Below are 17195 nucleotides of genomic sequence, written 5' to 3'. Positions count from 1 at the left end.
TGACCCTACCATCTGAATGTGGCAGCTGAAATGGAGACTCATCAGACCAGGCAACGTTTCTCCAATCTTCTATTGTCCAATTTTGGTGAGCCTGTGTGAATTGTTGCCTCAGTTTCCTGATCTTACATAGGTTGGACGTGTTGTGCGTTTAGAGATGCTCTTCTGCAGACCTCGGTTGTAACGAGTGCTTATTTGAGTTACTGTTGCCTTTCTATCAGCTGGAACCAGTCTGGCCATTCTCCTCTGACCTCTGGCATCAACAAGGCATTTGCGCCCAAAGAACTACCACTCACTGGATATTTCCTCTTTTTCAGACCATTCTCTGTAAACCCTAGAGATGCTTGTGTGTGAAAATCCCAGTAGATCAGCAGTTTCTGAAATACTCAGACCAGCCCGACTGGCACCAACAATCATGCCACGTTCAAAGTCACTTCAATCACCTTTCTTCCACATTCTGATGCTCAGTTTGAACTGCAGCAGATCGTCTTGACCATGTCTACATGCCTAAATGCATTGAGATGCTGCCATCTGATTGGCTGATTAGAAATTTTCATTAACAAACAGTTGGAGGTGTACCTAATAAAGTGGCCAGTGAGTGTGTGCAAGTTTTTCCTTATCTATTGCTAAGAAGAAAATTAAGCCTACATATAATAACTATATATAATTTGTGCAAATGAGACATTTATATGTATAAAGAGACTAAGCCGAAAAGAAAATGAATGAATGAATGATATCTATATTTATTTATATATATATATATATATATATATATATATATATATATATATATATATATATATATATATATATGTATATATATATATATATATATGTATATATATATATATATATGTATATATATATATATATATATATGTATGTATATATATATATATATGTATGTATATATATATATATATGTATATATATATATATATATATATATATATATATATATATATATATATATATATATATATATATATATATAGTGTAAAAAGTTATATACTACGAATCTTAAACCTATAAAAATTGAAAACACACACACACGCATGCACTAATAAGGACTTTAATTTAGTAATTTATGTAGCTATTTTTGTGTAACAGTCAGTGCCAGCTTTTATTTATTATTCACTATAATTATTCCTTTTTTTGTAGATAAGTCTGAAAAACAGGAGGCTCGTTGTTATTTGGGAGAAACAATAGAGATATTAGAGAGAGCGCTTAGTGATTTGTCTGTTTCTGCTTCTCAGGCTGGCAGTGAGTGTGATGGTTGCTTTATATCTTCAGTCTCAGATGTTGAAATGTCTTCTGTCCTCCTTCAGGTTATGCAACGATCAACAGGAATTTGAAGAATTCATTTTCCCTTCAGATATTACTGCATTAGTTTGGTTTAGAATGATTATCAGCCTGTTTGGCAAAATAATAAACATATATATGCAATTTGTAAATTTCCAACCTGAAATACATCACAACTCCCTTTAATTTAATTTAATTTAATTAATTTAAATTATTTAATTTTGACAACTTTCAGTGTGATTTTCTCAATGTTTACATTTTTTTCAAACCCTCAGATTTCATTCATTCATTTTCCTTCGGCTTAGTCCCTTTATTCATCAGGGGTCACCACAGTGAAATGAACCGCCAGCTATTCCAGCATATGTTTTACACAGCGGATGCCCTTCCAGTTGCAACCCAGTACTGGGAAACACCCATGCACACACTCATATACTATGGTCAATTTAGTTTATTAAATTCCCCTATAGCGCGTGTGTTTGGACTGTGGGGGAAACCGGAGCACCCAGAGGAAACCCACGCCAACATGAGGAGGACATGCAAACTCCACGCAGAAATGTCAACTGACCCAGCCGTGGCTCGAACCAGTGACCTTCTTGCTGTGAGGCCACAGTGCTAACCACTGAGCCACCATGTCGCCCTTTAAAATATTATATAGAGTATAATACACTACAATTAACTGTACGATTGCATAGTTAAAAAACACTTTATACTATGAATTACCATAGTATGTGGGTGTTTCTGTATTCTGTTTACACTGGGTTTTATTTGGTTCCTTTGATTGTCCACACAGTTGTGATATGTGTGGTTTATTTATGAAGTACTTTCGAGAGGATCACGTGCTTATGATCAACACGGCTGGCTCCTCATTAGCTCCGTAATCTGACCCATTAGATGATTATGGAAGCATCATAAATAACCAGAGTTTTTCACTCCAGTTATCTTCATCTTAAAGCTTCCCCCCCTTCCACCCCTACTTCCTCCCCCTTTTTCTGATTGGGCGACACGGTGGCCCAGTGGCTAGCACTGTTGCCTCACAGCTAGAACAACGCTGGTCCAACCTCCTATCGGGCTGGTTGGTGTTTCTGTGCGGAGTTTACATGTTCTCCCCGTGTTCGCGTGGGTTTCCCCGGGGTCCCCCGGTTTCCTCCCACCGTCCAAAAACATAAACCATTGCCAATAAACTAAACCAAATGATCACCAAATACAACCCTAGTTTACACTTCTCACCCGGCGACAAGCAGGGGAGTTCTCGAGACCTACCTGAGCTTGAACTCCGCTCTCGCCCTTCTAACAGGAGGGAGCCCCGGGCTCGAGGATATTACGAGCTCAGGGCTCTCTCCCGGGACAGCATGCCAAATACGCTTTATTGGTTATCAGCTAAGTGTGAACTCTTGAAATGATAAAAGATGTGGTGTGTGTGAATGTGATGCATGTGTGTGTGTGTGTGTGTGTAACAGCTGTCTGTCACACATGTGCAAAACCAAATAGAACAAATGTTTGCTTTTTTTCACATGCAAACTTAACCCTTTAAGCACCGTTGCACTAAATTAAAAATAGAGTTAATGACGATTGTTCTTCGTCCATCTGTGAAACTGTCATTCTTTCTATTTTTTTCTCCCCATAAACACATTTTTAAACATTTTAATAATATATTTCTAATAACTGATTTCTTTTATCTTTGCCACAACGACAATATATAATATTTGACTAATTATTTTGCAAGATACTTATTCAGCTTTTGACATTTAAAGACTTAACTAGCTTAATTAGGCAAGTTATGGAAAACAGGGGTTTGTTCTGTACAATAAAATACATTTTTACTGAAATGTATTTAATGAAAAATCAACTCTAACATGATCTAAACCAGTGTTTCCCAACCCTTTTCCTGGAGGCACACCAACAGTACGTATTTTGGAAGTCTCCCTTACCTGACTAATTAACTTCAGGTTTTGGAGTCTCTTCTTATGTTCTAATTAGGTGATTCAGGTGTGTTTGATTAGGGAGACATTGAAAATGTGTACTGTTGGTGTGCCTTCAGGAACAGGGTTGGGAAACACTGATCTAAATAAACATCGTGTCTGTTCCTCAGCCTGCACATCTGAAAACGAGTTTCTGTCAGCGCTCGAAGCCTTCAACATCTCACATCCACTTTTTCAGATTAATAATAAGATGAGCAATCAGATGTTCTCCATATGCTGTACCGCCCCCTCTCGACAAGTTAATGCACTTCTCTCACTCTACTCTAGTGCACTTACTTTACTTACTGACAATTTCTGGACATTTCTTTGTCCCGAGTGCATGGTATTTCTTTTAAAACATGTAACATTACATAATCATTATGTATGACTCAAAATGAATGGTGTTGTTTATCACTAGCCATGTTTCCATCCAAAAATGCGAATGAACTTTATGCGTAAAATTGAATTATCGCATTAATGACGTGCGAATAAAGCAGCGTTTCCATCCAACGAGTCAAAGCGAACAAAATCGTCACTTCCTGATTAACTGGCGCCAAATATCAACAGTAAAAACTGAATTTACTGCGGTAGGAGAAGCTGCGTCAATCTTTTCTTCATCTAATAAATGACTTGCGCCTCAGAAGGCAATGCTGACACGCAGTGAACGCACGGTGGCGTTTGACGGTGTCAGACGCGGAGCACAGACACTCTTGATTCTGGAGGTCATTAATAATATAATAACACTAATACTTAAACAGTAAGGCGTTTTAGAATGATCAAAACAACAGTTCCGATGGTTTACAGTGTGCTCAGCCTGCTGGTTTGTCCATTCTCACACATTTTCATCATCACATGATCTCTTATAACAAAATCACATGACCTTTAATGCGTATACTGAAATTTGTGAAGTAAAAGTGTTTCCATTGTAGTTTATGCGCATCTTTTCTTATCGAATAAAAAGTTTATCCTTCTCAATCATAAGTTTTTTATGCGCATTTTCAAAATTGATGCGCATCATGGCGTTTCCATCAACCGGTTTTTATGCGCATATGCAAAATGTACACAAAAATAGGTGAATGGAAACATAGCTAATCACACAACCAAGACTAATTAACAAAAAAGTGGAGCACAAATGTATAAAACTATTCAAATAGCTAAAATAACTATTGTAAACAAACCATTTTTTGTTATCGGCGGCACGGAAGTGATTAGCACAGTAGCTTCACAGTGAAAAGGTCGCTGGTTTGAGCCCCGGCTGGGCCAGTTGGCATTTCTGGCCCAGAAATGCATGCATGTTCTCCCCATGTTGGCGTGCGTTTCCTCCGGGTGCTCCTGTTTCCCCCACAGCCCAAACACATGCGCTATTAGTTGAAAAAACTAAATCGGCTGTCGTGTATTAGTGTGTGTGAATGAGAGTGTATGGGTGTTTCCCAGTACTGAGTTGCAGCTGGAAGGGCATCCGCTGTGTAAAACATATGCTGGAATAGTTGTCGGTTCATTCTGCTGTGGTGACCCCTGATGAACAAAAGGACTAAGCCAAAGGAAAATGAATGAATGAATAATAATAAATCTGGATGAACTATAATTGGTCGTATAGTGTAGGAATGTTTGAGTCTATGAGTGTGAATGTGTATAGGTGTTTCTCAGTACTGGGTTGCAGCTGGAAGGGAATCCGCTGTGTAAAACATATGCTGGAATAGTTGTCGGTTCATTCTGCTGTGGCGACCCCTGATGAACAAAAGGATTAAGTCAAAGGAAAATGAATGAATAATAATAAATCTGGATGAAATTGGCCGTATAGTGTATGAATGTGTGTGTGTGAGTGTGAAAGTGTATAGGTGTTTCTCAGTACTGGGTTGCAGCTGGAAGGGAATCCGCTGTGTAAAACATATGCTGGAATAGTTGGCGCTTCATTTCACTGTGGTGACCTGTTATGTGCCTCCCCTATCTAGGGTCAGGGAAACACGCAACAATTAAACTTAAAGGGGAAAAACAAAAATTAACAAACTTAAATTTAGCCAAATTGTAAAATAAATTAGAGGCCAATTTTGATAATAGAAAATATAACAAAATAATAAAAAAAACTAAAGGGCAAGGCAGCCAACAATCATCATCCTTCTCCTGTCCCAGCACTCAAACAACAACTCACACCAAATCCAATGTCAAAAAAAAGTACATTTATTAACAGATTAATAAATAATAAATGACCTATGGTACAAGAAAAATAGGTCAGGAGGGGATAATGCCAAAACAACAAACAAAAGATCTAACTGAATGAGGAAGCCACTTTCTAAACTCTCAAAAGAAAATTAAAAAGAAAAAACAAAGATCTTACCTTGCTCCCGCTCTATCAGAAACAGGAGAAAAATAAATGTATTTAAACAAAAAGTGATATCCACCTCTGTATAGCTCCAATAACTTGAAACAAAACCAACAAGATAAAGTATAAAAAACAATGGGATTTTAAAGTGAAAATTTCACTATTGTTCACAAACAACAAGATTTTTTTATACTACAACTAGTATCCCAAGCACAAAAGCTAGTCTGGGGCAGGAGAAACAAATGAGAGCAGCCTTCACCAACTAGTGTTTGGCACCATCTCCCTTTGTTCCTACTGCCGCATGCCCTAACCACTTAATTGCTAACAGGTGAGACAAGGTAGAATGAGAGAGAGAGAGAGAGAGAGAGAGAGAGAGAGAGAAAACAAAAGCAACAACAAACCCCCCACAGGGTGGCAGTGTACCACATTTGAGACCACATTTTAAATGCACACATACATTTTTCTTTTACAACCTTTATATGCAACAGACCCTTGCTAAATAACAGGCCTGTAACCAGCCTATTAAAATGGGTGGTTCTTTTCTTCTCAAAAGAGGATATTTTTAATAGTCATTCGCCTCGTTTTGTATTAAATTATGAAGTTCAAATACTGCATCTTAGTGACTTTTTAAGCCCGAAATTTTGCTTGTCGAATGGTTATCATCACCACACTTACTGATGCAACTAAAATATTTCCTACATTTTTGTCGAGGTGCTTACCATACTATTTTATTTATACAAACATGTGTTTATTTACAAATGTGCATTATGTTATTACAGTTTTATAAATAATGTAATGAAAATACAATTTAAAATTAACATTTTTGAAAAATACTTTTTTTAAATGCTAATTTATTATCATCCATCATTAAAAAAAGCTATTAATAAGCTGTTTGTTAAAACTTGTTTTAAATTACAAACTCTAGCCTATAGCCAAATAACAAACTAGCCAGCTCGTTTTCTCAGTCAGAATTTGTCCATTTTAATAATAATTAATAATTAAATTTGTCTTAAAGCCTTCTTTTATCGGTTGTTTTCACAATTTATGATGGCGTACGGTCAAAAATGGGACAAATGAGCTCATATAGGGGCCAAATTCTGGACTTTGCATTAGGGGGGTGGGTCTTTCGAACCACCTGAACCAACCCTAGCTACGGGCCTGAATAAGGAACTAAGCCAAAGGAAAATAAATGAATGAATGAACAATACATAAACAAAATAAATGACTCAAAATAAATGGTGTTGTTTATCATTGACACATTCAAGACTAATTAAGTGCAGTGCAAATATTTTTTTTCATAAAACAAATGTCTTTTTGCAAACAAACCAGCCTTTAAAGGGATAACGATTTGAAAATGAATGGATGATTTATAATTATGATTATTGTTGAAAAAGTTGACGTCAGTAAAAGTAGCAAAAATATTAATATATAGTATTTTTATTATCTTTTTGGACAATGAAATTTAGGCCCCTTTTAGTCATCTAATGTACCTTTTCATCACAACAGTTAAAAAGTGAGTGAACACGCTGCTTTTAATGTTTCACTTTTTTTAGGTAAGTAACTAAAAGTAACTAAAAAAAAGTTTTTAAGTAACTAAAAAATAGTACCTTTTACTGTGTAATATTGATGATGTTTTCATCTCTGTATCTGAGAGATGTCTGCAGGGGAATATGAGTGTGGGTGTTTCCAAATCTCACCACTGGAGAGCAGCAGCCACACACACACACGCATACACACACATGCACAATCACAAACATGTCAATGTTGTCCATTGTGTGTATTTTACATTACACATATTTTATTTCAAATCCAGATTTCCAAGGTACAAGAATATCAAAAACTGAAAAAAAAAGAAATTACTATACATTATTTGAGGATAAGAGAATTTTAGATGGATGAAATGATTTTTTTTCCAAAGTTGTGTTTCAATATGTTATGATTACTGTATTGTTATTTCTACTTTCATAGAAATACATATTAATTGTTTGTAAAATCAGCATTTTGTTATTAAAATGTTAAAGTATAATAATAATCCCACTGTCTCTGGATTTTATATATACATATACACACACACACACACACATATATATATATATACACACATACATACATACATACATACATACATACATACATATATATATATATATACATATATATATATATATATATATATACATACATATATATATATATATATACATATATATATATATACATACATACATACAGTATATATATATATATATATATATATATATATATATATATATATATATATATATATATATATATATATATATATATATATATATATATATATATATATATATATATATACATATATATATACATACATATATACAGGCCACTTTATTACACCTTACTAGTACTGGGTTGGACCCACTTTTACCTTCAGAACTGCCTTAATCCTTCGTGGCAGAGATTCAACAAGGTACTGGAAATATTCCTCAGAGATTTTGCTCCATATTGACATGATAGCATCACACAGTTGCTGCAGATTTGTCGGCTGCACATCCATGATACGAATCTCCCGTTCCACCACATCCCAAAGGTGCTCTTTTGGATTGAGCTCTGGTGACTGTGGAGGTCATTTGAGTACAGTGAACTCATTGTCATGTTTAAGAAACCAGTCTGAGATGATTCACGCTTTATCACATGGTGCATTATCCTGCTGGAAGTAGCCATCAGAAGATGGAGACACTGTGGTCATAAAGGGATGAACATAGTCAGCAACAATACTCAGGTAGGCTGTGGCGTTGACACGATGCTCAAGTGGTACTAATGTGCCCAAAGTGTGCCAAGAAAATATCCCCCACACCATTACACCACCAGCACCAGTCTGAACTGTTGATACAAGGCAGGATGGATCCATGCTTTTATGGTGTTGATGCCAAATTCTGACCCTACCATCCGAATGTGGCAGCAGAAATGGAGACTCATCAGACCAGGCAACGTTTCTCCAATCTTCTACTGTCCAGTGTTGGTGAGCCTGTGTGAATTGTAGCCTTAGTTTTCTGTTCATAGCTGACAGGTGTGGTACCCGGTGTGGCCTTCTGCTGCTGTAGCCCATCTGCCTCAAGGTTGGACGTCGGTTGCTCTGACATACTCAGACAAGCAGTTGGACAGGTGTACCTAAAAAGTGGCCAGTGAGTATACATATATATTATCTTCTTCAACCACCCATATATTTATCCTTCACTTTCGCCAATTGGTGAAGTTTTTTCCTCGTCACTGTCTCCATTGGCTTGTATGGTTGGGGACTTGGAGCTGAGCATTGATGGATTTGCTCTTCAGTGTTTGGACTCTCAGTAGTGATTATTAAACCACACTGAACTGAGCTGAACATAAACTCTGAAAACTGAACTGACACTGTTTAAATTTACTATGATCTTCTATGTGAAGCTGCTTTGACACAATCTACATTTTTCTTATACTTGAGTAATTTTCTTATAATAATTTTCTTACACACGCCAACACCTCATATAATTACCTGTACATTTAATCTCAGTCTGTGCTTTTGTTTTCTCATGTTTATTGTTAAACCCGCTGCATATTTTGTCTTTGTTGAAAAGCAGAATTAAAAATAATATATAAAAATAATTATATATTAAAAAAACCCTGCAAATAAGATTTCTCAAATACCCATATGACCTGCTCTTTAAAATGACCACATGGTTTTTGTGAGTTACTATTTATATAAATGTAACGTGGAGGTCTAAGACAGTATTAGAATCCATATGCAGAAGTTTTATTAAAGGGTAGGCAGAGACATCAGTGAGTAAACAGGCGGAAAGTCGGCAACACATAAGCAGTCCAATCCAGTCAACAGACACAAGGGGCAAATCCAGACGACGTAGTGAGAGTGCAGGCATAGGTTCAGTATAACAACAAACAGTCCAACAAACAAACAGATCAAGATACACAGGGGCAAATCCAGAAAACGTGGTGAGAAGGCAAGCAAAATGCAACAATAAGTAGTCCAAAACAGAGCAAGGGGGCAAAGACAGATAACTAGTGATGTGACGTTGTGCGCCGAGTCTTCGAAGCATGTATCAAAAAAACGATACATCCCACAGTGAAGCAGTGTGCAGGAGCTTGATTCGTTTTGCCATCATCACGTGATCAGTGACGTCCGAAGCTTTATTTTCGCCTATACCCACGTGACTGCTTCCAATTTTGATTCTAAGGTTTAAACACCCCCATGGGTTAGTAAAGTATAGAGAGAAATTAGGCGTCAATTACACACATTTCTAATGTTTCAAAGCACTGCACCGGTGTCACGGTCACCAGCGATCATAACTCCCTAGATCGCTGGTTTGCACATAAGGACTACAAATCTGCTTGTAAATGGACTACATATTCAGTCATGCCACACACACTCACACCTGCTCCAAGTCTCTACTGATTACACTCGCACCACCTGAGGATTGTCAGACTGATTACACACACTACTTAAGCAGCACACACACTCACTTCCCTTGCAGAGTAATGTTATCTGTAAAGGGACATTACAACACGTTTCTCCCAGTCTTGTTCCTCCGTGTTTTGATCTTTGCCTTGTTTACTTTTCTCCTTGTCTGCCACTTGCCTTCTGACCTCTCGCCTGATACCTTTGACCATGATTCTGGACTGCCTTTATACATCTGTTTGCACCTGTGTTGATCATTGATTCCCTGACTTCGAATAAACCTGCAAGTGGATCCTAAACCTCAGTTGTCTCTGTCACTCCTGGTGTTACAACCGGTCACACACACCAGTAATTAAACTAAAATACAATAGTAATTTATAGTAAAAAGGTTTTGAAGCATACTAAAGTGTATTAGCGTATTTTTTACAACTATCTTTAAAGAAAACCACTGCATATCGTAGTGTTTAATGGAGGCCAGCTGGCGAGTGCAACCCGAAAGCATTACTCACACAGCCTCCTCCTTACCGCATTCGCCTCCTATGCAGGAACTGCTGGTTCGATCCCCGCTTGGAACGGGACTAGTCGTAATATGATAAATGTAAATACTTCTGAATTGGATTTAACTACAGTCATCGCTCGTGTAATGTAACAAACCTCATGTGTAAACACTAGAGTAATTTGTTTATATTACTGTTGTTGTATTACTAGATGAATGAGTTGGTCAGTTGTAAACGTTTGACATTTTTGCAACACAGTGCTTTCCCACACTCTAACCAGAAGAGGTCCTTATCGAGCACTGATTTAGAAAGCTTCGAGTAATGAATCTTTTTCCGAAACAATTGAGTCGAGCGCTTCACTGGTTCAAAAAGCTTCATTTCACCATCACTACAGATAACATACTTGATCAAGGCAGGCAGGGTCATACACAGTCATGAAAGTCTCTTGGAAAACGCTTGGTAATGCAGGTAGACTGTCAAGAAGCATGGCCTGAGCTCTCACTGAAATACTACACAAACAGGAAGTGACTGCAGAGGGAGCGGAGCTGAGTCAGTAGTCGGGCGAGGGCTCCCTCTGCTGGCGTGGTGTTACAATAACGTGTAATGTTGCTGTTTGTGAATCCAAATGAAACATTTCAAAGCTCAAAGTGAAGAATAAATTAAGTCAAATAATTAAATATAATAAATAAATAAGGACTGTTTGTGAAATCAGTTCTTTTCATTTACTAAATAAAAATGATACCATTTATAAAAGGTAATGAAAATATATTTAAAATACTAAGTATACTAAGTATAAGTATACTAAAACTAATACTAAGTATACTAAAATACTAAGATAATTGTGTCTCTGGGATTGAACTGATTCAATACACATTCTAATAAAATGTGACTTTAAAAGCCCACAAAAAGAAAAGTAAAATAAAAATAAATCTTATATTTAACACTTCAGGTCATGCAAAATGAGCCCGAGTCTTCATTTAAGGTTGATTAATCCCAGCTCAGCCTTTGAAAGACATGCGGCTCTCCTACAGTGTGCGAGTATGACTGTATGTGTGATGTGTTTAGCATCAGATCTCATGTCTTACACATCAGCTTTACTGTAATATGAACTCAGAGCTCTTTCTGAATGACTGACTCACATCACAGCCGCTTACAAACCCCTTACAAGGCTTTCTCTGGACTAGACAAACACTTCTAGTCACCTTTTCAGAATTATTCAGAGCAGGAGCAAGAACAGATGAGGTTTCAGAGAGAGAGATTTCATTCACATTTCATTGCTCATGTCTAGGCCCACACACAGAAAAATGCAGATTTCCTCACATTTCTGAGCCCAGAATTCAATCTATTTATTTGCGTACGTAAAGTTTAGGGTAAAATTTAGTTCCTTTCTTTAAAATTTTTTATTCTTTTTAAAATATGACAAAAAAATGTTAACAGTATTTCCTAAAATATTTTTTCTTCTAGAGAATTTTTTTTCTCGTGTTTTAACTTGTTTTTACATTTTCAAAACAATGGTCAATATTATTAGCCCCCTCATGGAATTAATTTAATTTATTCATTCATTCATTTTCTTTTTGGCTTAGTCCCTTTATTAATCCAGGGTCGCCACAACGGAGTGAACCACCAATTTATCCAGCACATGTTTTACGCAGGGGATGCCCTTCCAGCCGCAACTCATCTCTGGAAAACATCCATACACACTCATTCACACTCATACACTAAAGACAATTTATCCTTCCCAATTCACCTGTACCGCATGTCTTGACTGTGGGGGAAACCGGAGCACCCGGAGGAAACCCACACGAACACAGGGAGAACATGCAAACTCCACACAGAAACGTCAAATGACCCAGCCGAGGCTCGAACCAGCGACCTTTTCACTGTGAGGCGACAGCACTACCTACTGCACCACTGCGTCGCCTTAATTTTATTTAAACTATTATTATTAATTTTTCTTGAGCTTAGTTTCTGATTTATCAGTGGTCGCCACAGTGGAATGAACCACCAACAACTCTGGCATGTGTTTTACGCAGCAGATGCCCATCCAGCCACAATAAACTATTATTATTTAAAAATAGATGATTATTCATTCATTCATTTTCTTTTTGGCTTAGTCCCTTTATTAATTCCACAGCGGAATGAACCGCCAACTTATCCAGCATAAGTTTTACGCAGCGGATGCCCTTCCAGCAGCAACCCATCACTGGGAAACACCCATACACTTTCATTCATTCACACACACACACACTACAGACAATTTAGCTCACCCAATTTGCGCATGTGTTTGGACTGTGGGGGAAACCGGAGCACCCGGAGATAGATGATAATTTGCATTGAAATGTAACAGGAGGGCAAATCATTTAGATTTCAACTGTCAATGTGTATAAATAAATATTTATTCTTTTTTTTTTATTATTTTCAGTAATAATATTGGATAATATGCAAATCTTTACATCATTTATATACAAAACAGTTAAAGTAGCAGTAAAGTAGCTAATAATTATAGTCTTTTAGTAGATATATTATATAAGAAACTTGCTGTAGCTTTGTTTACCAAGTAAGCTCTTTAATTTGATTTGCATTTTAACCCCTATTAAAAGTGAAAAAGTTATTAATTATTTTAATTTTTATACTTTGGGCGGCACGGTGGCTCAGTGGCTATCACTGTGGCCTCACAGCAAGAAGGTCGCTGGTTCAAGTCCCAGCTGGGCCAGTTGGCATTTCTGTGTGCCGTTTGCATGTTCTCCCTGTGTTGGTGTGGGTTTCCCCTACAGTCCAAACACATGCGCTATCGGATTAACTAAATTGGCCATAGTGTATGAGTGTGTGTGTGTGAATGTGAGAATGTATGGGTGTTTCCCAGTACTGGGTTGCAGCTGGAAGGGCATCCTCTGCGTAAAACAAATGCTGGAATAGTTGACGTTTATAGCTGAAGAAAAATGAATGAATGAATGAGTTTCTATACTCTCTAAATCATTCCATATTAACCTGCAGATTTATTATTATTCATTTATTAATTTTTGTACAAAATTCTGCCCAGAAATAGCCAAAAAAACAATAATAATAAGATAATTATCAAGATAATGTCTGGCCCTGCTCATCTCATGTCAATATCGGCCCTCAACAGATGGCTTGACTTATAGATTTCCTCTTCTACTATTAAAACAAAAAGGTTCCAGAATTACCATGGTAACCACTCTTAGAATTCAGACGTAAATAAACACTGTACATTTTGATTTCACATTGGCTGCGTGTGAAATTGCATACTTCTATACTATATAGTACTGTAAGAATGGGTTTTAAGTACAGCGGTTCGATCTGTAGTTCTGCCGAGTGACTAAAAAGTTATCAGCATCATGGTAAAAAAACTGTACATTCTAGTCAAAACATTCTTCTGCAATCTTATACCAAAAACAGAAATAAGGGCAGTATTAATAGTGTTGATATAGTGATTGTATTGTATTGAAATGTGGAGCAGTGTTGATGTTTAATCAAAAGTAATTCACAAATACTTGATAATGAGATGACTTAATGAAAGTAACTTGCTATGGTTACAACTGAAATAGTTACAAATAACTGTATAAAGATTTTTTATTTTTTTTTTTAGATTAGATTCAATTTATTGTCATCACACATGTACAAGTACAAGGCAACGAAATGCAGTAAATGAAATATGCAGAAAATGGTAAAATATGAAATAATAAAAACTTATGATATAAATTGTTCCCAGCTTAAATTAATATAAAGTTACCAGAGGAAGAGAGAGCCAGGGGCAGGGAGAGACAAAGAGAGCAGGCCCAGAAGATAGCCTGATTGCAGTCGAGTCAGAGAAGATAGACTCCAGAGGAGGAGAGGAGCAGAGCAGGAAAGCGCCGAGACCGAAAAAGAGACCGAGCAATGTTCAACATCTACTTTGTCTCTTTCTTGACCATGTGACCAAAGCCCAAATACTGAGACATGTATGGCCCGTTTCCACTGAGTGGTACGAGCGGTTTCGCTTTCTTGCTAGCGCTCGCGCGCGTCTAACATTATATCTGAAATAACAAACTTCTTGAGTTGATGATAATAACCTGCGCTTGATTATTGACGTGGTTTTGAAACCGGATCCTGTCAGACACTGACAAACGTGAGAGTGAAGAGCGAAGAAATAAAGGAGAAGCTGGAAAAAAAGGAGCACATTATTTATTCAGCAAACATGAACAAAATGCCATGATTAACTAACTTATTATCTTCACATTTTGGACTAATATGAATCGGGAATGACGGAATTACTCTCTAACAGAGGCTACATGTGTTGCTGAAGATTACAGACACAGATAAGAGGTTTTCACTGACTGTAGGCTATATTTTGGGTTGTTTTGAACCTAAATACGGGCGAAATGTCTGCTATATGTAGTTCTTCTGTAGTTGGTAACATATCGGAGACTGTAAGGGGCTGTATGTGTTTATATATGTTCATTTATTTAGTTATTTAATATAATTACAGACGTTACAGTAGGCTGTTTCGCACTGTCATTGATCTGCAGTTATAATCAACTCATGTTCATTGAAAAGTTAGTAATAAACATTTCTACACAAGTATTTATGTGTGTAAAGCATCTGTTTTATGAGAAGAGCTTCTCATATGATATGTAAGTGACCCGTACAGCTTTATTGTAGACATTTCCTCGAGCTAGAATGACGTCGACTGAAACTTTCTGTCGTACACCACGCCCACCAAAAGGGTACCCTTGGTAGTGGAAACGCAAGCCTGATAAAGGTAACCAGTACCAAATCGAACCGTACCGTACCAGTCAGTGGAAACAAGCCATTAAACTGACCGATCAACATGTGACCACATCGTAAAAGCCCAAAAGTCCACACAGCAGGCCCTAATCTAATCAGTATCTGCCTTTGGAATGTGTGTGAAAAAAGGCATGTTTTGCCATATAAACAAATGCATATGATAATTTAGACTCTTACAGTAGGCAGTGGTGTAAAGTAACTAATTACTAATACTCAAATTACTGTAATTGAGTAGTTTTTCTCAGGAATTGTAATTTACTGAGTAGTTTTATAAATATGTACTTTTACTTTCCCTTGAGTACATTTTTACTGCAGTATCTGTACTTTTACTCCACTACCTTCCTTCAACCTGCAGTCACTGCTGTATTATTTCTTGTCTATGGGGATTAGAAAAATCTGTCCTGTGATTCTTGACCAATCAAATCACACATAGAAGGTAAATCACCTCATAATGAACTACCTCAAGACATGGGCGATTTATAATTGCATCAAACTGTTTGGAAGTATTCAAAGTGTCCAAGACGATGTTCAAAATCTTCACACGCATTGACCCAGAGACTGTTTAGATGCAGGTCACTGATGAGAAGATGATGGATGTTTACTGTATGATGACCGAAGTAGCCTTAAATACTCAGCACGTGCAAGACGTTAACATGACGTCAGATTGACGTTGTACCCCAACGTTGTGGGAACACTGCATTTGGTTTGGAAATGAAAACCAGGTTGACGTAAGAACTCAATGTCAGGCCTACGTCAATGTTTAACAGCCAACCTAAAATCAACCAAATATCAATGCCTAATGATGTTACTGCTTGACGTTGTGTGGGCGTTAACACTATGACGTCTATCAGACGTTGGATTTTGGTTGCCATACCTGATGAATAAATGTCAGTATTTGACGGCAATATGACGTTGGTTTAAGATGGCTCAACATTGGATTTTGGTCGCTTTCCAACACAACCTAAAATCAACCAATTATCAACGTCATTTGACGTCGTTATTAGACATCAAAATAACGTCATTAGACGCTGGCTAGACTTGAATTTTGTTCACCTGATATCACAACCTAATCAAACCTTGTGTTAACACCTTATGACTTACTTTTTACTCATACTTTGAGTAATATTTACAGCAGATACTTTTCCTCCACTTGCACTACATTTTTCACCTGCGCTGTTCTCGCGTAAACCCACCAGCATGAACCGGAAGCTGTGACCATTGTTTTTTTCATATTGTGACGCAGTTCCTAGAGAAACAGAATATTAAATAAGAAAACAGTGGGCGTGGCTTGTTTTTTCTACTGCGAGCTGATTGGATGTATACAGTAGGCATTTCATTCGGAAAAAGATGTGGAAAAGGGTTTGGGGAGAGTTATTACAACCTAACAGACTTAACATACAGTTAAATATGTTAGCCAAGCTCAATACCTCAGACAGACCTAGGCTGTTTCTCAATATCAAGTATGTTGCATCCAGGAAGTTCAACCTTGCCAAGTTCAGACTTTGAAGAACCAACTCCTGAGGATGCAAGGACACAAGTCGGGTACTTCTTCAAATGGACAGGCAGTGTACTTTATAACGTCACTTACCTCGCCATGGATTCATCGATTTCACTGTACATTAACAATAAAATGATTTATTTATATAAAACGCAACCTTATAATTAATATTATATCGATATTATAAATATTTATGATTTAAGAAAATGTAAACATGGACTACAATGGACATTATAAAAGTATAAAATACAAGAAGTAAACTACTAAATAAAGATAAAGTTAGGCAATTTGGTAAACAAATTGTGCTGCCGCCTCACAGCAAGAAGGTCGCTGGTTCGAGCCTCGGATGGGTCAGTTGGCGTTTCTGTGTGGAGTTTGCATGTTCTCCCTGTGTTCGCGTGGGTTT

The sequence above is a fragment of the Danio aesculapii genome, chromosome 2 (genome assembly GCF_903798145.1).
Source record: "Danio aesculapii chromosome 2, fDanAes4.1, whole genome shotgun sequence".
Lineage (NCBI taxonomy): Eukaryota > Metazoa > Chordata > Actinopteri > Cypriniformes > Danionidae > Danio > Danio aesculapii.
Note: the sequence above shows the minus strand (reverse complement) of the source record.